General features: G+C 44.7%; 1 protein-coding gene across 5 annotated transcripts in view; it reads right to left on the bottom strand.

Moving 5' to 3' along the window:
* RIPOR2 (RHO family interacting cell polarization regulator 2) overlaps nucleotides 1–22,042 on the bottom strand; it is a 612,501-nt gene that overhangs the window by 447,199 nt on the left and 143,260 nt on the right. Inside the window, exon 1 of one of the 5 annotated variants that reach the window (XM_078687530.1) lies at nucleotides 21,710–21,932. The exons of the other annotated variants lie outside the window; for them this stretch is intronic. The gene's annotated coding sequence lies outside the window, so the exon portion shown is untranslated. Of the gene's footprint in view, nucleotides 1–21,709; nucleotides 21,933–22,042 lie in introns of those variants that run through there. 5 annotated transcript variants of the gene reach the window in all.

The raw sequence follows: 22,042 nt of genomic DNA, 5'->3' as shown, positions 1-22,042 counted from the left end.
TACACTCCAAATACCACTCAGTGCCACATAATTACACGCCACATAATTACACTGCACTCAATGCAACATACACTCCAAATACCACTCAGTGCCACATAATTACACGGCACATAATTACACTGCACACAATGCAACATACACTCCAAATATCACTCAGTGCCACATAATTACACTGCACTCGATGCAACAATACACTCCAAATACCACTCAGTGCCACATAGTTACACACCACATAATTACACTGCACTCAATGCAACATACACTCCAACTACAACTCAGTGCCACATAATTACACGCCACATAATTACACTGCACTCAATGCAACATACACTCCAAATACCACTCAGTGCTACATAATTACACGCCCCATAATTACACTCTACTGAATGCAACACACACACTCCACACGATACCACTCAGTGCCACATAATTATATCTATCTATCGCCCTCTATCTATCTATCTATCTATCTATCTATCTATCTATCTATCTATCACCCTCACTCTATTTATCTATCGCCCCCACTTTATCCATCGCCCCCACTCTATCGCCCTTTCTCTATCTATCTATCGCCCTCACTCTACATATCACATCACCACAACATCACTCAGCACCACCACAGCATCACTCAGGGGCACCACAAAATCACTCAGCGCCACCACAGCATCAATATGTGCAACCATTCAACAACAACTAGTTCAAATATGTTCTCTCAATGTTTCAAGCTTTATTATAAATGTCACAAAAAAGATGTTAATATTTCACATCTATTCTTGGATTTTCGTCACAATAAAATACACTGAACATAATCTTCACAAAAGTTATTTACAAAACTTTAAGCTATTGCCATTATAAATTACAATAACTTTTATTTAAGTATTAATTATTAAAAAATAAATAAAAGCCATTTATTTGTAATATCAATACATGTAAGTCACGTAAATAAAACACATATTGCATTACAAATGCTATAGGTGTCACATTTGCGAAAGCTATACCTATTAGCATTGTAAATGACAAAGCTATTAATTTCGCTATTTTCAAAACCAACACATAAATACAAAATTTGTCATTTACAATACCAATAGCTCAAACTTTCCTAATGCGAGACCTATTGCATTGTAAATGCTTGTTTACTTTCAGTATTAACCCACTGCAATTTTGTCACCGTTTTTGTGAAATACAATAAACTTTTTTTCTTTTAAAAAGTGTAGAGTGGTAAGTGGGAAGGAGCGTTTTAACTCATGCCAAAGAGAGGCCAGAGAAAGACTTTCACATGACAATATTATAAAAGTGGGTAACAAATTAACTCAATCTTTCCTATTATACAAAAAAATCTGAGCTACTGTAGTTGAGAGATTTAGATCTGCCTGGCATCGTCTATGGTGTTCTTATTACAGCTACATCTCTAAGCAGAAGCAGACCGAAGTCCCAAAATAGAGTACTCCTGGCACTGTTATTGCTCTTACAAAGTGAATGTGTGACATTGGGAAACATCCTTTACAACACAACTTTTACCACGCAGTGCCTTTACGATGCAACTTTTACAACACAAACCATTACAACGCATTGCGCTGGGGGGCGCTCTAGGATGGGGAATAAGTTTAATTTACTGTCCAACACCTTCCCTAGTGTCCACGGGGACTGGAGTTGGAATAGTAAATTAAACTATTCACTATCCAGCACCCCAAAGCGCTATGCATTGTAAAGGTTTTCGTTGTAAAAACCGCGTTGTAAAGGCATGCGTGGTAAAAGCATGCATTGTAATGTCATACATCCGTGACATTACATTAATCGATCGGGCGCACAATATGGAAAAAGGGTGCAATATGTGATGATATCAGAAAGGAACAAACCTGCAATCTAGTCATGAAAACATCTGGTGATTTTACCGGAGGAAAAACAGGCCAATGAAAAGGACATGGACTTCAAGACCAACACCATTGCCAAGATGAGGGGCTACATCAAAGGAGAGGCGGTAAAGGGAGGATTATCAGCAGGGGTTTTCAGAACCCTGTACAAATGTCTAAGGAACTAGTTTTAGTGTAAACACATACATGGCAACGGGGAAAAATTCCCCATGGCCTTTAAATAATGTGGCACAAGCGATAAGAGCAGCACAAACATTCTGGCTTACTGGGCAGTAACTGAGAGTTACACAGGGATGAGGTTTAAGAAAAATTCCAACTAGCCCGATAGTTGAACGAGCTGCTGTCATTACTGGCACTCAAAATAAAAAACGATAACATGCTCTTTTAGATAGTTTGTTGAAAAAGGTCAAATAGAATCCATATCAGGTTAATCAAAGGGGGGGAGAGGTACGTAATGGACCTAGCCTCCCGTATTATATACTTAATCAAAAGAAGTCCACTAGAGAAACCTATTCCAAAGGATGTCTTTCCAAATACCCTAGTGATCATTAAGGAAAAGAAAAAAACTTTCTTAAAATAACCCTCGCCCACCAAAAGGCCCCTTGGTGGCATGCTTCATCAATGGGTTCTTCCTGCTGCGGGATGGGGCGTGCTGCGACCGACGTATACGTAGGAGCACTTATTGCATGAAGAGCCTGATGATGGGCCATCAGGATATGTAGGGCACACCTCAGTTCCTTTTGTGTGACTGTGTAGAGTGATTGAACAAACAGCCCAACTGTCAGTCTAAACCAGACGTGGATTCCACAGGCAAGCAAAGGTACAGGATGATAAAGCAAAAAAAAAAACGCCTACTTTCTAAAAGTGGCATTTTCAAAAAACCTATTTAAAAACCAACTTCACTAAAAGATGTATTTTTGAATTGTGTGTTCGAGGACCCCAAACTCCAAATCTTTCTCTCTTCCCAATTGAAGTGACACAGAGTGTAGTAGAGTGGCAAAGATTGGGACAGAGCGGAGCAAAGTGTAGTAGAGTGCCCGAGAGTGAAGTTGAATATATTGTCTTAGAGTGGAGTGGTGGAGTAGAATGTCGGAGCGGGGAGTGGCATTCAGTGGAGTAGAGTGGCCTGGATTAAAGTGGCCTAGAGTGAAGTGACTGAGTGGCATAGAGTGGAGTAGAATCAGATGGCACAGAGTGGAGTAGAATGGCATAGAGTGGAGTGGCGTAGAGTGGAGTGGCAGAGAGTAGAGTGAACGGGGCCTACACTAAAGCAAAGAGGCCTAGAGTGGCACAGAGTGAAGTGGCATAGAGTGGCACAGAGTAAAGTGGCCAGAGCGTCCGTCTCCCCCATTCCGATCCGAAGCCTCCGAGATCATCTGCGGTGTACCCAAAGGATCGTCCCTCAGCCCGACACTGTTCAACATCTGCATGGCCCCGCTCGCCCACGTCGCCCGACTGAACGGCCTCAACATCATCTCCTACGCCGACCACACCCAACTGATCCTCTCCCTCACCAAGGACCCCCTCACCGCCAAATCCATCCTTCACGAAGGAATAAAGGCTGTCGCGGAATGGATGAATAACAGCCGACTGAAGCTGAACTCAGAAAAGACGGAGGTCCTCATCCTCGGCTCCAACCCCTCAGCCTGGGACGACTCCTGGTGGCCGACCGCACTGGGAGCAGCCCCAACACCCACCGAGCACACACGCAACCCAGGAGTCATCCTAGACTCAACACTCTCCATGACCAAGCAAGTCAACGCCGTCTCATCCCCCTGCTTCAACACCCTCTGCATGCTCCGCAAGATCTACAGATGGATCCCCACCAAAACAAGAAGAACAGTCACCCAGGCCCTCGTCAGTAGCAGGCTGGACTACGGAAACGCCCTCTACGCGGGGGCCCCGGCCAAAGTCCTGAAACGACTACAACGTATACAGAACACCTCTGCACGCCTGATCCTCGACGTACCCCTCCACAGCCACACCACTCCCCTTCTGAGAGACCTACACAGGCTCCTCGTCAACAAGAGGATAACCTTCAAGCTCCTCACCCAAACACACAAGGTACTCCACAACACTGGTCCGGCTTACCTCAACAGACGACTCACCTTCTACACTCGACCGCCAGCTCCGCTCAGCCGACCTTGTACCTCGCCACCATCCCTCACATTCGAAGAGCGACTACGGGCGGCAGATCCTTCTCCCACCTCGCCGCCAAGACCTGGAACACCCTCCCCCTGCTCCTATGACAGACCCAGGACCTGCTAACCTTCAGGAGGCTGCTCAAGACCTGGCTTTTCGAGCAATAGCAGCACCACCCCCCCTCAGCGCCTTGAGACCCTCACGGGTGAGTAGTGCGCTTTACAAATGTATTGATTGATTGATATAGTGGCACAGAGTGAAGTGGTTAGAGTCCACACAGTGACACAGAAAGGAGGAGAATTGCATGGAGTTGCATAGAGTGCCCTAGAGTGAGGAGGCAGAGAGTTGCAAGGAGTGGCATACAATTGAGTAGAGTGGCCTAGGGTGAAGTGGCAGAGTGTGGAGTACAGTGACGTGGAGAAGTGTAGAGTGGAGTGGCATAGAGTTAAGTGGCACAGAATGAAATGGAGTGGCATAGATGGTCATGCCGTAGAGTGTTGTGTAACAGTGGAGGGGTTTAGAGTTTCGTGGTATGGAGTGGACAGTTGTGGAGTGTTCTAGAGTTGAGTGGGATAACGTGGAGTGGTGGGGCATAGAGTGGTGTAGCACAGAGAGCAGTAAAGAATCTTAGAGTGGAGTAGAGTGGAATGGAGAGCAGTAGACTGGAGTAAAGTTACAGAGTGGAGAGACATAGCATGGAGTGGCGAAGCATGGAGTGGCATAGAGTGGAGTAAAGTGTCGGAGTGTCAAAGTGGAGTGCCATAGGGTGTCGGACTGTTGTGGATTGGAGTGGTGAAGAGTGGAGTGGTGAAGAGTGGAGTGATGTAGAGTGGAGTGGTGTAGAGTGGTGTAGAGTGGTGTAGAGTGGTGTAGAGTGGCGTAGAGTGGCGTAGAGTGGCGTAGAGTGGCGTAGAGTGGCGTAGAGTGGCGTAGAGTGGCGTAGAGTGGAGTGGCGTGGCGTGGAGTAAAGTGTCATAGAGTGTCAAAGTGGAGTGGCATAGGGTGTCGGACTGTTGTGGATTGGAGTGGTGAAGAGTAGTAAAGAGTGGAGTGGTGAAGAGTGGAGTGGCGTAGAGTGGCGTAGAGTCGAGTGGCGTAAAGTGGAGTGGCGTAGAGTGGAGTGGCGTAGAGTGGAGTGGCGTAGAGTGGAGTGGCGTAGAGTGGAGTGGCGTAAAGTGGAGTGGCGTAAAGTGGAGTGGCGTAAAGTGGAGTGGCGTAAAGTGGAGTGGCGTAGTCTGTCAAAGAGTGGAGTACCATGGAGTGGAGTGGCGTAGAGCAGAGTGGCATAGAGCGGAGTGAACTAGGTTGCAGTGCAGAGGGGTAGAGTAACATGGAGAACAGCGTTGTGGAGTAACGTGTCTTAGAGTAGAGTGGAATGGAGCACAGTAGACTGGAGTAAAGTGTAAAAGTGGAGAGGCATAGAATGGAGTGGCATAGAGTGGAGTAAAGTGGAATAGAGTGTCAAAGTGGCGTGCCATAGGGTGTCAGAGCATTGTGTAGTGGAGAGGCGTGGAGTGGCACAGAGTGAAGTGGCGCAGAGTGGAGTAGAAGGGAATGGAGTAGTGTGTCGTAGAGTGGCGTGTCGTAGAGTGGCGGGGCACAGAGTGGCGGGGCACAGAGTGGAGGGGCACAGAGTGGAGGGGCACAGAGTGGAGGGGCACAGAGTGGAGGGGCACAGAGTGGAGGGGCGCAGAGTGGAGGGGCGCAGAGTGGAGGGGCGCAGAGTGGAGGGGCGCAGAGAGGAGGGGTGCAGAGAGGAGGGGCGCAGAGTGGACTAGGGTGCAGTAGAGTGGAGTGGCATGGACAAGAGAGTTGTGAAGTAGAGTGTCGTACAGTGTTGTGTCATATAGTGGAAGTGTGTAGAGCAGAGTGTAGTGTTGTTGATTGTAATGGAATAGAGGGGGGAATAGTGGAGAAGAGTAGAGTATAATGACCTTCAAGTGAAGTGATGTAGAGTATTGTGGATTGAAGTTTGCTGGCATGTGGAGGTGCATATAGTGGCATAGAGTGGGGTGGCATTGAGTGGGGTAGAGTGCAGTGGCATAGAGGGTTGTAGAGTGGAGTGGCATAGTGTGTCAGAGTAGTGTGGAATAGAGTGGCATGGTGTATCATGGAGTGGCGTTGAGTGTTGTTTGGTAGACTGGAGTGGTGTAGAGTGGAGGGGCATAGTGTGTAACAGAGTGTAGTTCAGTGGAATAGCGTAGAGTGGCATAGAGTGGAGTGGCGCAGAAAAGAGTAGTGTATAGTTGAGTAGAGTGTCATTGTGTGGAGTAACGTAGAGTGGAGAGGAATAGGGTAGCATAGCATAAAGTGGAGTAAAGTGTTGTAGAATGGAGTAGAGTGTAGTTCCATAGAGTGGAGCGTCATAGCATAGAGAGGAGTAAAGTGTCAGCGTGAAGTGACATTCAGTGGAGTGTTGTAGAGTAGAGTGATGTAGATTGGAGTGGAGGGGCATATAGTGGAGTAGCATAGAGGGGAGTGCAGTGTTGAAGAGTGGAGTGGTGTAGACTAAGGTGTCAGAGTGGTGTGTCAGAGTGGAGTAGCGTAAAGTGGAATAGAGTAGCTTGTTGAGGAGAATTGTGAAGTGGATGTGGCATAGGGCGGAGCAGCATAGGGCGGAGCAGCATAGGGCGGAGCAGCATAGGGTGGAGTAGAATGTTGTAAAATGAAGTACAGTGGAATGGTGTGGTGTAGAGTGGAGTAAATTGTTGTGTTGTAAAGTGAATTGACAGTGTGTCATGGTGTGATGTGGTTTAGCATAGCGTGGAGTAAAGTGTCAGAGTGGAGTAGAGTAGTGCGGAATGGAGTGCCGTAGACTGGAGTAAATGTAAGAGTGGATCATCGTAGTGTAGAATAGAGTAGAGTGTAGTGCTGTAGGATGTCATAGTGTAGAGTGGAGTAAAGTGTCAGCATCAAGAGGCGTAAAGTGGAGTGTCATTAACTAGAGTGTTGTGGAGTGGCATAGAGTGCCATAGAGTGGAGTAGATTTGAGTTGAGAGGTGTATAGTGGAGTAGAGTGTCAGAGTGGAGTGACAGAGTGGTGTAGCATAGAGTGGAGTAGAGTGTTGTTTAGTACTGAAGAGAAGAGTGGTGTAATGTAGTGTGGAGTTTCTTAGAGTGTTGTACAGTGAAGTGGCGTAAAGTGGAGTAGAGGGGCATGTCAGAGTGAAGTGGAGTTTCATAGTGTGGAGTAGAGAGGAGTATCTTGGAATGGGAGTGGAGGGGAGTAGAGGAGTGGCATATTGTGGGATGGCGCGGAGTGGCACAGAGCGGAGTGGCACCGAGCGGAGTGGCACCGAGCGGAGGGGAACAGAGCGGAGGGGAACAGAGCGGAGGGGAACAGAGCGGAGGGGAACAGAGCGGAGTGGCGTTGTGTGGAGTGGTACAGAGTAAGCTAGAGTGGAGTTAAGTGACGTGAAGTAGAATGTCAGAGTGGAGGGGAATGGTGTAGAGTGGAGTGGAGTGTCATGTCGTAGAGTGGAGTGAGGTATAGTGCAGGGGCGTAGAGTGTCGTCCCCACAGAGTGGTGTGGAGTGGCCTAGAGTGAAATGATGTAGAGTGTCATGGAGTGGTGTGGAGTGGCATAGAGTGAAGGGCATAGAGTGGTGTAGAGAGGAGTGCAGCGGCATAGTGTGGAGTAGAGTGGCGGGGTGAAGAGGGTCATGAAGTAGAGAGTAATGTAGTAGAGTAGAGTGGCATAAAAAGGAGTGAAGTGCATATAGTGGAGTAGAGTGTCAGAGTGGAGTGACAGAGTGTAGGGGTGTAGAACCGTATAGCATGGAGTTGAGGATAGTGTTGTAGAGTGGAGTGCCACAGAGTAGATTAGTATTGGGTAGAGTGAAGTGTCAGAGTGGAGAGGCATAGCGTGGAGTGGCATAGAGGGAAGCAGAGTGTTGTAGTTGGAGTGGAGTAGAGTGGTATGGAAAATAACCTTAACAACACAGGCATCACATTGCGATGCCATTACAATGTGGTTGTTACAACGACTGCGTTGTTACCACGCAAAGCCATTACTACGCAAGTCATTACATCGACTTGCAGTAGATGGCGTGCTAACATTAGAAATAGTATAGTTTACTATTCCAACACCTTCCCTACTGTTAAGTAAGCTGGAATTGGAATAGTAAATAATACATTTCTAATGTCGGCGCGCCATCTACTGCAAGTCGATGTAATGGCTTGCGTAGTAAAGGCTTTGCATGGTAACAATGCGGTGGTTGTAACAACCGCGTTGTAATGGCACGTGAAGTAATAACTTGCATTGTAACGAGTCATATTTGAGTGGTGGAGTAGAGTACAGTGTCGTAGAGTGGAGAGGCATAGAGTGACATGGTGTGGAGTGGCGTAGCATAGAGGGGAGTAGATTGTCAGTGTGTCGTGGAAAACAGTGTTGTAGAGTGCCTTACAGTGGAGTTGCATAGCGTTGGGTATGCATGGTGTGTTAGCGCACTGCCATTACAGACAACACATTTTCCATTGAAATGGCCATTTCATTTGCACAGACATGCCGTTTTACTATACAGAGCACAAACGATAAATGTGTGGAAATGGCATCACCAAGGGTAATATATCATATTAAAATATGCGCTTAGAGCTGATTTCAGAATTACGAAAAAAATGGTGTTATTTGTGCTTTCCCAATTGTGGTATATTCTGAAATATTTGCACAGTTAATTTATGGACATTTACATTTGGATCTATGATGTTACAACGCGTTATTTTACAACGCAGACCGTTACATCGCAATTTTTACAACGCGGGAACCATTACAATGCAAACCTTTACAACGCATGTCATTACATAGCAGATGCTATTACAACGCATGGCATTACATCGTAAGTATAGGTAAGTATACCTTTTTAAAAAAAATGTAATTAAGTTAATTTAATTAAATTAATTTAATTAAAATACATTTTAAAATAGTAATTATTTTTATTTAATAAATTTAAATTTATTTATTTAAATTAATTTTAATAAAAATTGTAATTAATTTTATTTAATTAATATAATTAAATTAATTTAATTTAATTTAAATATTTTTTTGATTGTAATTAAATTAAATTATTTAAAATAATGTATTTAATTTAATTATTTTAAATAAGAAATGTAATATAATTAATTTAATTTAACCTAAATACACCCCTGTACCCTAAAACCCAAACCCTGCCCTGAAACCTAAAAACACCCCTGTACCCCAAAACTCAAACCCTACCCTGAAACCTAAAAACACCCCTGTACCCCAAAACCCAAACCCTACCCTGAAACCTAAAAACACCCCTGTACCCCAAAACCCAAACCCTACCCTGAAACCTAAAAACACCCCTGTACCCCAAAACCCAAACCCTGCCCTAAAACCTAAAAACACCCATATACCCCAAAACCCAAACCCTGCCCTGAAACCTAAAAACACCCCTGTACCCCAAAACCCAAACCCTACCCTGAAACCTAAAAACACCCCTGTACCCCAAAACCCAAACCCTACCCTGAAACCTAAAAACACCCCTGTATCCCAAAACCCAAACCCTACCCTGAAACCTAAAAACACCCCTGTACCCCAAAACCCAAACCCTACCCTGAAACCTAAAAACACCCCTGTACCCCAAAACCCAAACCCTGCCCTAAAACCTAAAAACACCCATGTACCCCAAAACCCAAACCCTGCCCTAAAACCTAACACCCCTGTACCCCAAAACCCAAACCCTGCCCTAAAACCTAAAAATACCCAAACACCCCAAAACATATACCTCAGTACCCCAAAACATATACTCCTATACTCATACTTATTTTAAAAATTACTTAAATTAATAAATTTAATTTATAATATTTAAATACATTAATAAATATTTTTATTTATTTTTATTTATAATTAATAATAATTAAATCAATTATATAATATTAAATAAAATAAAAAAAATTATATACTTACCAATATTTACGATGTAATGGTATGCGTTGTAATACCATCTGCTATGTAATGCCATGCGTTGTAATGGCATCCGATGTAATGGATCCTGCGTTGTAATAGCTGCGTTGTAACAGCATTACGACGTAAAAGTTGCGTTGTAAGTGATACACACCTTTACATTTTGTTGTGTTCTAACACAACAAAATCCTACAGCTATTTTGCTCACATCAGTTTCCTGTAAGATGGTCACATAAATCCTCTCACTTCGAAGTCAAAAAAAGAAAGGTAAAAAACAAATTCCTTCAGAAGACAGAGCCAGACATTTGATTTATTTCTTTGAATGAACTGCAAATGTGACAAGATAAGAAGAAAATGTAAATGCCTGGTTACAGAAAGTGAGCACTCATGGAGGAATGCAAGGAGTGATAGTGAACAGGCTATACTCCACAATAGGGAAGAAGGCATCTTGGACAGCCTAGAAGAAATAAAGCCAGCAAATAGAAAGCAAGCAAATGCGAGTTACAAACCACAAAAACAATGGTAATCAATGGGTGGAATGCCTTCATGGGAAGGTTTCAGAATGCCCCAAGATGTCTTTGCAAACTAGACAGGTGCGCTGTCTGGTAGGCCTTAACCTAAAGAGGACTCTCCCCTTTTTGGTCGGTTTCTCCAGTCACAAGTACTAACTCACGCTAGATTGTTGCCTCTGCATCGCACTGTGCGCATTCAATAGACAGGCTGACTGACTCATTGCCCACAGTGTGTCGTTTAGTGACAGATTGTGGCACTTGAAATTTAATGTTCTACTGTTTCACTTAGGTTATAAGCAGCAAGTACGATCAGCAAACTGCATTATTTGATATGGATGCATGAATATTTGAAACCAACAGGCCTTGAATACGAGCTAGTGGCGAAATCTTTAAACCTGTCCAAACAGGAGTTTGCGCAGGCATCAGACATTCCAGGTTGTGCGATAATTATCACATCCTTGCTATTTTCCAATAACAGCTTTCAAACAGATTGAAAACGCCAAAGTTGAATTTATCAAGAAAAAGGGCCTTTGAAAAAAATGCAAGACACGTTAATGCCTCCATTTGCAAGTGAAGAAGTTGGAATAAGAGGAATTCACCATACTGGATAATACCCCACCCAATTATAAACGTATTTATTAGATGCAGTAAATATATATTTCCAATTCTACTGAGAACTGAAGGCCATAGAGTGGGAGGAACTAACTATAAACAGCTCTGTTACAGGTGGATTTTAAGAGTCCTACTGCTGATTCAGTCGATCTAGAACGCCACCTTCATGCATGTTGCAAAACGTAATCGTCCTTCTGTAATGCCATCCTATAACATCTTAACAAGTACAACACTGACTTGGCAGAACTGTGTGGACAGTGCACACTACTGCAACAGCCTTGACTGGAACACACGTCTCACACTTTACTCACCTGGACCCACTTGACAGGCCTCACTCCCACTTGTCTTACCAAGCAGGCCAATTCTAGACATTCTCCTCCTCACAACGTAGTTTGGTATTGGCAGGTAGGCAGGCAGAAGCCTGGTGCTCCTGGGAAGTGGTCTTGATATCCTGGGTGATGGCTCCTCACCAAGCAGGGAGGCTGGCAGACCTTGGTCCCCACCCCTGCATCTTCCCTCGGCTGGCGAGGTGGTGCTGTTCAACAAAGTATGGGACTATTCCCACCTTTATAGTCCAAATCCAGACACGTGATTTAGTGTCTGGATTTGAAATTCATATTGGGGGTAGTAGCTCCAAGTCTGATTGACCTACAACACAGGTCAGGAGAGTAACCAGGCATCACACCTGGCTGTCAACTTCCACTGAAATATACCCCATAAACGTTTAAAGGCCCAAGCCTTCCTCTCTATAAAGATTTTTCATTCACATTGCCAATCTTACCAGTCACACAATCTCCCTGTAAATGAGCCCAGGTGCCACTGACCAGCCATTCTTCCTGGAATCAAAGATCTCAGATGTCCACATATGATGCCTTGCACATCTCCCTTCAGTGTGTGTTTCCTACCCAGCTCTCATGAATGTCAGCAATACACATCTCCTGTCTGGGGTTGCACTCTTCACCCCTCTAACCTCTCAAAGGCTCTGCTTCCAAAATGGAACCCACAGGGCTCCATGTTATGTGCCACATACAGGCACGCACATGCATTCCAAAACTCACACAAAAGTATCACGCGCTTTCCAGCGCTACACACAATCAATACAGGCCAAGTGTGAGTTAAGTACACAGCCATGGAACTTTACACAAGTTGGTCAATAAGCCCCACTCCAGTGACACAAATTAAAAGGCTTGCTCAGACTTCTGAATCTACTGAACACAAAGCAAATATGCTACCACTGCTGTTTTCATGTCACTTAAATCCCGGTCTAAACAGACCGCATTACCGTGAGACAGGCCTAGGTCATGGTGCACATGCATAATCAGTTCTCACCAATGACCAACAATCATTACCAGGGATCCACATATCCATTCAGCTCAAGCACTCAGGGAAGGGGTGCATTTCCATCGCCATGCAGAAGACTTTTCCTTCCTAACAACAGTGGCACCTTCAATAACTGATACAAACACACTTTTTTCTTTCCGAAATATCTGTTGTATGTTTATTGACTACATAGGTTGAGTGAACATTTGGGCGATCTAGGTGTCAGTAGTGAGCTCAAGTAATTCTACTGACACCTGGTCCTGAGAAAGCATTTGCTGTTCATTGGTGACATATATTAACTAATCAAATGTTCAAAGTTTATCAAATCTAAAGGCTTCCAACATTACCAACATCAAATTTAATTCACCATTTCTAACAAGTTGGAGGGACCCAACCCAGTTTCCACAGTTGCAAAGGACTCCAACTGTACCTTGAAGGTTTAAGGAGTGCTGTCACTTTAAAGTCAGGCCTGCAGTAATGACTGCCTTTGACCTAAAGAATCCATTTACATGTCTCAGATGCACTTTCTGGAGACAATTGTTCCATACGGATTTAGGATCACATTGTAACTCCACTAGGGATCGTGGATGGCACGGTGCAATAACCGATGTGCGCCACCTGTGCATCCTTCCATTGCTCTACAGTTAGGCAAAGCCAGCGTCTTTCACAGCTTCCTGAATATCATGAAGGAAATCACCTACCTACATCAAAGGAGTGCACCCCATCCAATAAGACATTCCGACTCAGTTGTCTCCTCAAAAGTCTATGCCCAATAAAACTAAACCAGACTGCTTTTGAATGTTTGTGTGAAGAGGTTTATTTTCTTTTGGACAACTCAATCACTGCTGATGACCTAGCCTCTCAGCAGTTCCTACACGGAATGATCTCTGACCAAAGTATTTTCCATTGTCCCAGTGGGGCTACCAGCTCAGTGTGTCCCGCATTGCATGTAGCAGCAGGCCTCTACATCTTAACATCAGATCTTTGCCAGCCAGATGGATTATTAGGATGTTTGGTCCCTGTGTCTCCTGCTCTAGCTGCTGGCATACTTTTGGTTCCAGCATGTCTGGCTTCAACTCTGGGTTGCTATTCAAATCAGTTCAATATCAGCAAGCCCACCGCTACATATCCTCGTTTTTGACACCACAGCCATGAAAAAGTGGCCTCTCAAACATTTTCTTGACCCTCCTGAATAACACCACCATCGCACAAAATATTTAGCCTAACGAATTTGCAGTTATAAAACGTGTACAGCATGCTTCAAAGATTTAAGTTTATCGTTGGCAAGGGAATACAATGCAGGCATTACCAAACACTTGCCAGGGGGTGCACTGGCAACCAGAGACTGCTTTAGGGTTTCTTGTAAAGAGGCCTCGGCAAGCACTCTGCTTGCTTTTTGTATTGAGGCAAGTATCTACCACTTCATTAAAAGTGAAATGTCTTTAGAAAGACTGTAAAAGCCACATTCAATTTTAAAGCAGAATTTAAAACTATTTTTTCTATGGTTTGCATCCACAGATTTCATGCTATCACAAAAAAACACCCACCACATTCCTTACAATCCTGCAGAAAGAATTGACCTTCACTTTTTCCCCCTCCCTTATTTTGAAACTACCCCCATTGCTTCTTCCTTATGCAGGCCTCTTCTGCATAGAGACTGCTCTTAATCTCATGCCTGTCTTAATTATTTTTTTTAGTAACACTATTCCTGCAATTTAAAAATATGATTTCCAGAAAGCATTTGTTTCTCACACATCCTCCTCTAAAGGCCATGCCTAAATCGTTAATGTACCACAAGGCAATTGGAGTAAATGCATGGAAAGTTTTCCTTCAGCATGCAAGACTAACCCCAATCACCAATGAACTGACCACTAAATCTGGGCTCTCGAGTAGGGTGCTACTCGAAGTAAATCGTGTCAGGGGTATTAAGAGCTGTATAAATGCAAATGCAACCCTTCTTTAAAAGTCACACTTAAACATGCAATGCACAACGGGCTTTCTTTTTGCATTCTGGGACAATAACCACAACAACGCAGCCCACGATAAATTGGGTGGGTCAGTGAGTGCCACTGGAGATGACATACAAACCCCCTGCCCTAAGGGAATTATCCCCCTTTCTGTTGGAACCTGGGATAGCAGCCTTCTTTTTAGAATCAAGTTGGGCACATAGTTTATGTGGGTGGGTGGATGACTTTTTCCTTTGGTAAAAGGTTTTGCGAAATCTGTCTGAACTAGAAACGAGATACTGGATTTCCATCTGGGTGGACCAGCCAGTTCCCCAGGGCCTAAGGGCGGTAAGCCACATAGAAGTGCAAGGCAGAAAGAGGATCCCATAACTGACTAACTGCACAGTCGTCCCATTCCCATCTGGTCAGTTTTTGATTAATTTACTCTTAGCTGTGCCCAATAATTCCCCAGAGTGAGATCCCCTAGTTTCAATGCCCTAAACATGGAACTGTTTATTACCCTTACCATCAATTCTAAAGGCACCTATGAACGCCAGAGAAAATATGGCTGAGAACAGTGTTTTCTCAAACTGTGGCACAATGCCCAAATCAACCCTTTTAGGATCGCAAAGTCAATCAGTGCCCTATCATCGGGCATTTTTCCTCCTATCTAGCCCTAACCTTTAGGATAGCATTTGAGGAGAACCTAGCTATGAGATCTGCTTCCCCTCTTAGTTTCTTTTTCTGCTCACATTATTACACCCTTGCACTTCAGCTGTCTTGTGTGGTTGACATGCCATCCGAATTTACCGTCATCAGGTTACATAGCCCTCCATCACCAGCTGCTGAAATTTGATCGAGCCTTACCAGCAGATGCACAGAGGCAGCTCTAGCTCGCTAGGAAGCTAACTTACACAAAATGTTGTTTCCTACATAATCAAAATAAGCAGTAACCCTGTCAGGGAGTTTACCAAGCTACCTGGTCGTGTACGTGATACTGAGGGCAAATAAACGTGCCTATGATCTACCTGCTTTTATAGTGCTCATGTTTTTTCAGTTCCCATGTTTTAACTCTGCCCCTGTTTGCTTTCCCCCTCTTGTGCCGCACCTTTCATCAGTCTAGCCCTCTCACCATTGCCTATTCCTCTCACAGGTGTTTGCCTTATAGATCATGATAGAGCAAGTGTCCAGGGCCCTGCCCCATGCCTTACCTTAGACCAGTCTTCTGACTGGTCGAGGCCCTCAGGGACCCAATTCCATTGCCTTGAGGTTCTCGCTTCTTCTCCCGCTCTCTTGTGCCAGTGCCACCTCTTGCTCTGCCCCTCTCTCACCCTTTTGCCTCTCGCTCATTGCCATCCTTTTGCCTTTATTTTGCCTTCCTTGTGCTATTCCTCTAGCACTCTTTGTGCCTTTTGCTCTCTCTCCCTTGCATGCCTTCTCGCTCCTTTTGTGCTTTTTGCTCTTTCCTCACTTTTTTTGCCTTTCTGCTCCTTTTTTGTCTTTTTGTTCTCTTCCACCCTTGAGTGCCTTTTCGCTCCTTTAGTTAACGCTCTGCTCTCTTACCCTACTTTTTCTTTTTTGTTTTTGTATCACCCCTTTGTGCCTTTTTGCTCTTTTTCACCCTTCTGATGCATTTTCTGCCTTCCTCCTTGCTTCGCTTCCTGCCCACACCTCCAGTGCCCACTCCATCCTCCCCCGCCCTTTACCTGTTCCTTCCTGCACCACTGCTCTTTCCAGCAATACCGACAAGTTCCACCCACCAAACCCCTCCATGCCTCCCTGCTCCTGGGGCCTACGTAATAACGGCCATAGCACGGACGAGCAGCGAGCGCACCAATGGCAAGCCCTTCTGTGTCCGTCCCTGGCTAGACTGCACCCAGTGCCACAAACTCTGGAGCTTCCGACCCTACACTACTCCGCAGAGCTTCTCCATCTCTGAACCTAGGGTACTCATTCATTTGCTGCTGTTGTACCACACTACCCCACACAGAGGGAGCTTTCTTTTGCACCCACTTCATTTGCAACAAATCACCCACCATGCTTACACCACCGACAACTCACAAACAGTGCATCTCCCACACCTACCAACAAAAATGCATCCCAAGACAAATTATCATGCATACTCTTCAGGACCCACACCTTCAGCAAACATGCTACAGAAATCTGATAGAAATCTGATATATCTTAGAGAGCAACGCCTCAGATCACCTCTTCCTTACAGAAACATGGCTGACCTCTGAGTCAGCATCCAACCTCACCATGGCTATCTCAGCAGGATACAAGTTCCCAAGTCAGGAGGAGAAATCGCAATAATATTCAAAGACTCCTTCAACTACATCCCCAGAGACCACAACCCCCTACATGGAGCACCTAAATTTCAAGCTATGAGATGATTTCAACTTCCATCTAGAAGACAAGATGACATCAACAGCACTGGATCCCTCGTGAGTCTAGGGAACCTCCAATGGACACAGCACGTTACCGGTCCCACACACTTCGAAGGACACACCCATTACCCTGTCTTCACCACCTTCAATGGCATTAAAATAATTGCAAGCAAGCCGCTCACCTGAACCGACCATGCCATCATCCAATTCCAAATCAGCATTCCTCGCCTTACCACACCAGCTTCCACATGCATGGTCAGGCGCAGCTGGAGCAGCATACGTGAATTCATTTGGGTATACACCCTGCGCCTAAATCATCCATATTCTACAAAACACCCTCTACAGCGACATCAAAGATCTGGAAGAGCAGAGCACAAAAAGTGCCGACTCCCTGGCATCTAAACACAACACATAGAGAACATGGAAGCAGGACAGCTGGTAAACAGAGGAAGTCCGTGCAACAAAACAACACTGCAGCCAATTGGAAAGAAGGTGGAAAAGGAACTGACTATAAACGACAAAAAGACATACAAGACAGCCATCAGATTCTACCACCAACAAATCAAAGAACTCAAGAGGAAGGCCCCAGCAGAGTGCGTAGACAACAGCTCTTCATGATCAAAGACTTTCCTTTGTTATCTGCCACCACAAACAGCATCACCCTCTTGCAAGAACTATCCAACAGCCTCTCTGATTTTTTCCAACAACAAAACCAAAGCTATCTATAAAAACTTTAACCCACAACCAAACTCCTACACCCCCTAGCATATCCATGAACACCCATGGAAAAACCCTGACTTCCTGGAAAATATTCACCGCGGAAGAAACAGCAAACATCATGAGTGCCGTCCACTACGCAGAACCAATAGACCACTGCGCCCACCACACTTACAATATAAGTTTCACCCCAAACAGCTGAAATCTCATCTGCATCTTGAAGAGCTTCATCACCTCTGAGACATTTTAGGATGCCTGAAAACTCACAATGGTCAACGCACTGCTGAACAAACCCTCAGCAGACCCCACACAACTAGCAAACTACCACCCGATCTCCATTCTACCCTACCTGGCCATGGTAATGGGAAAAGCCATAAACAAACAACTCTCACTCTACCTCAATGCACACTATCTCTTAAACACCATTCAATTAGGTTTCTGGCCCAACCACAGCACAGAGACTGCCCTAATCGCAGCAACAGGTGAAACGAGGCTGATCCGCAACCACGGAGATATACCGGCCCTTATACTGCTTGATGTGTCTGCAGCTTTCAACACAGTCTCCTACTCCACGCTGATCAGGAGACTACACAAAACAGGCACACAAGAACCCACCCTCCACTGAATCTGCTCTGTCCTCATAGGAAGCACACAAAGAGCCAACCTGCCACCCTACATGTTGGAGGCCAAGAACTTCATATGTGGAGCTCCCCAAGGAGCATCTCTCTGTTCAAAGTTATTTAACGTATACATGACCCCGCTGGCCGACCTCATCAGATCACATAACATCAACATAAACTCCTATGCACATGACATTCATCTTAACTCTCCCTGTCAGACAAGACCCTCACAACAAAAACAACTTTGCCACCTGCATGGCCGCAGTAACCACTTGGATGAAATCCAACTGCTTCTAACTAAACACAGAAAAAACTAAAGTGGAGTGCTTCTGAGGTAAAGCCTCTGCTTGGGACCCTACCTGGTGGCCAAATAACCTCTATCCTTTACCCATCCCCACTATCCTTGCAAGAAATCTTGAAATCATCCTAGACAACAAGCTCAACTTGACAGCCCAAGTAAATGCAGTGACCTCCATTTGCTTCCTCATCCTTAGGTTGCGGAAAAAGATCTTCAAGTGGCTACCAGAGACTACTAAGAAGCTCCTGAGCAGTCTCAGAACCATTCAAAATGCTGCATCAAGACTCATTCTCAACCTACCTTGTCGCACTCACATCACCCCACATCTCAGAGAACTGCTTTAGCTCCCAATCTTCAAACATGCCCAGTTCAAACAGCTCACTCACTCATATAAAGGTACTACACAACACTGGCCCTGCCTCTCATTGGCACACCTACCCCTCATTCACAAAGCCACAGCAGGGGGCTGTGCATACTCCTATATCTCCACCTTACTATGAAACGACCTCACTGACCACATCAGAGCCTCCTCATCAATTCTAGATCTGCACAAAGCTGAAGAACTGGCTCTTCGAATAAACTCACCAATAACACAGGGCAGTCGTCACCTAGCCACTTTGCACGCCGTGATTATCTGCAGATAGCAGGTCAAAAGGATGAGTCAGACCTACGGAGATGGTTTTGTGTTACTAACCAGACCCAGAGAATCAGTACAGAATAGGATATATTTCTACAACTCTTAAGTAATTTGGGTCTTAAAGAACAGAGACCCTTTGCACAAGATCAAACACATCATCAAAAGTTAAATCATTGCTAAAGTTTAAAAGAACACTAAGAGCAAAGAGCGCCCTTAAGAGAGATTGAAAATACAGAATTGCTTTATGGTGCTGTTTGTGGGAAAAGGCGAAAAATATCACAAGTCACTCAACCAGGGTGGATTGGTTACATGGGGTGGAGAAACAATCCATTTGCAGAACAGTCTGCATTTTTGGTCCATCTATCTTAAGTGAAATGTGGTGGATTCTACTTATGATAAAGCTTAACCAACATGATGCTCGTGCATTCATAACAAACATTGTTTTCTAAACTTACTGTAAAGGGCTTAGGGTCACCACATTCAGTCTTTTTGTTTCTTTACTTGGATCCTTCAACCACTGGTTTATGACATGGTCATTTATGTCCTGGATCAGGCAACCGGAGTATTTTTGTGCACAATTTTTATAATAGATATTTAGGTTTGTTCTTCCACCCCTAATGTAATGCATGAGGGACTAGTTTACAGTCTGTAAGCAGCCGAAGGCACTGGAGTTATTGCTGCTACAACCATGTGAAAATTAATCCTACTAAAGATAAATTAATGCATTTTTTCTGTAGCATCCATTTTCCATATGCTTTTGGCTACACTCGGTCCTCAGTACACAAATAAGCACAGGCAAATTTAACAGCATGTAAAACTTATAGTGTCTGCCAATGCTTAATTAATTATCCCACTGTAACAACGTATGTGATTCAGAGAGGAAAGTACTTAAGCCAACCATATTGGTTGAAATGTGTGAACCAATCAGGGAACAAAGGGGCATACGTACAAGGAAATTGTGGAGCACAGTTTTCCCTACTGCTGGCACCAAAATTAGCTGCCTGGTACCAATGCATGACTCTTGCACCATAGTACATGGGTGCCTGCATTGCAGGAAATGATTGTTGATGTGCAGGAAGGTGTCCCTTCATACACATAAATACCCAATAATGGTGATTTGTTACTTCTATGTGTGCTGCATTCTCCGGGAGAGGATGTGGCCTAACGACTAGAGCAGTTGACTTCAGAGCTGGGGAACCAGGTTCTAGACTCAGCAGGGACGCTCAACATCCTGTGATTCTGGGCAAATCAATTAATCTCCCTGTGCCTAACAAAAAAAAAAAATGAATGTGTCCATCTGTAACACAACTGGTGCTCATAGAAAGCGCTCCGCTACTTTCGGGTCTAATTCGTGCTATATATATATAAAACTCCCTCCAAAAAAATACAAGTAGTAAATCGTCATTATTTTATGATCGTTTATGTGTACCTTCCTGCACAACAACAAGCATTCAAGGCATTTTGATTTTTCTGTGTGCACACACACACACAAACACACAGAAAAGGGAAAAATAAAAATTATTTCTCCTCGTATCGCCATTCTAACGCCTGCTCTTGCATGGCGTTAATTTTTGGCACTGCCTCAGATTCACACATCCTTGTAAAACTGGGGCAATTCTCAAAAACAGTGGTTGTTGCGGTGGAACGCCCACAGCAACACCCATTACACGCCCTTTCATGCAGATACCTTTGTGAAAGGGTACCACATTTACAAAGCAGTGTTAAGTCACAAAAAGTTGCTTAATGCCACTTTGTGAAGCTGAAGCAGGGCACTGTGCCACAAAAACGTCATTAAAAGTGACGTTCCTGTGGCGCAATGCCCTTGTAAGTATGCCCAAAAATATTGTGTGAATGACTCACGTGTTCTGTGCTGCATCTCTGTGGATTGTCACCGTTTCCTACCATTGGCAGAAGTGAGCATACCCACTGATAGAATGCCAGGTTATTTCCCCCACCTGAATGAATCTGAATGAGGAAAGTTTGCATGGAACCCATCGAATTAAATAGGAATTTATAACCACGAGCTGGTCATTCTGAAATGTTACAAAAATGTGACTATATTGTGGCTCAACAAACACCCCACTAGTCCACATTGATACTTCCCCTGCGAGAGTCGGGGTTGACTTTAATACCCCCATGCCCCATAAACCTGAAGAAGTTTCACAAACCTGAAGTAGTCTCTGCTGTAAAGTGTGTGCAGAAGGAATCCCAAGGCATGTGACCTGACTCCGACGCCCAGTACCATGCCGATCGCTCTTACGCATCTTGTGCCTTTATCACACACAGTACACAAGTAACAACTGACGAGCGGACTCAAGTGGTTCTAAAGACTTAAGCTCACCTCCATCTTTCTATTCATTTTGTTGTTCAAAACACCTCTGACTCCTAAAAACTTGCAGAAGTATTCCCCTTTTTGACAAGGTGACATCAGGATATATGAAGACATGATCTGTGACTAAATATAACAAACAACACGCCATGCATCAAATACATGATTTTGTGAGACAACTTTTCCAAACACTACAGCCTGCGTTCCTTCCAAAAATATGTGCATTTGGGAAGTACCGTACAAAGCACCAGCAGCGCTCCTAATTTCTAACAAACTAATTCCTAGAGAAACTAGCAGACCCGCTATCTTCTCTTATCGAGTGTTCGCAACGAGAATCCTCGAAAGCAGGCAGGAAAGGAAAGGAAGAACGCCATTTAACTATCACTTTACGTTACCCTTTCCCAGCAGTCCTGAGCCGCGTCTTCCTTACACCGGGGAGTCCGCACTGCACCTCGGCTGGGCACACCTGTTGAACATTGATGCCACGGATGGACTGCCCCACGCACCAATCCTGCCTCTTCCCTGTGTAGGGGTGCTGATGCTGAGGGTGCTGATGCTGGGGCTGCTGACAAAGAGCACCCCCCGTGAGCTGCACCTGCCTCTCTTGCCTAACGGTCTGTCTCCCTCCGCTTCTCCGCGCGCCCGTTACGGTTCCTCTTTTCAATTCACGCCCTGGGTTTACACATTATTATTTAAGATTTGTGGTCCAGGCGTCCGACTTTGTGCCC

The sequence above is a fragment of the Lissotriton helveticus genome, chromosome 4_1 (assembly GCF_964261635.1).
Source record: "Lissotriton helveticus chromosome 4_1, aLisHel1.1, whole genome shotgun sequence".
In the NCBI taxonomy this organism is placed as follows: domain Eukaryota; kingdom Metazoa; phylum Chordata; class Amphibia; order Caudata; family Salamandridae; genus Lissotriton; species Lissotriton helveticus.
Note: the sequence above shows the minus strand (reverse complement) of the source record. Positions and strands in the feature narration are given on the sequence as shown.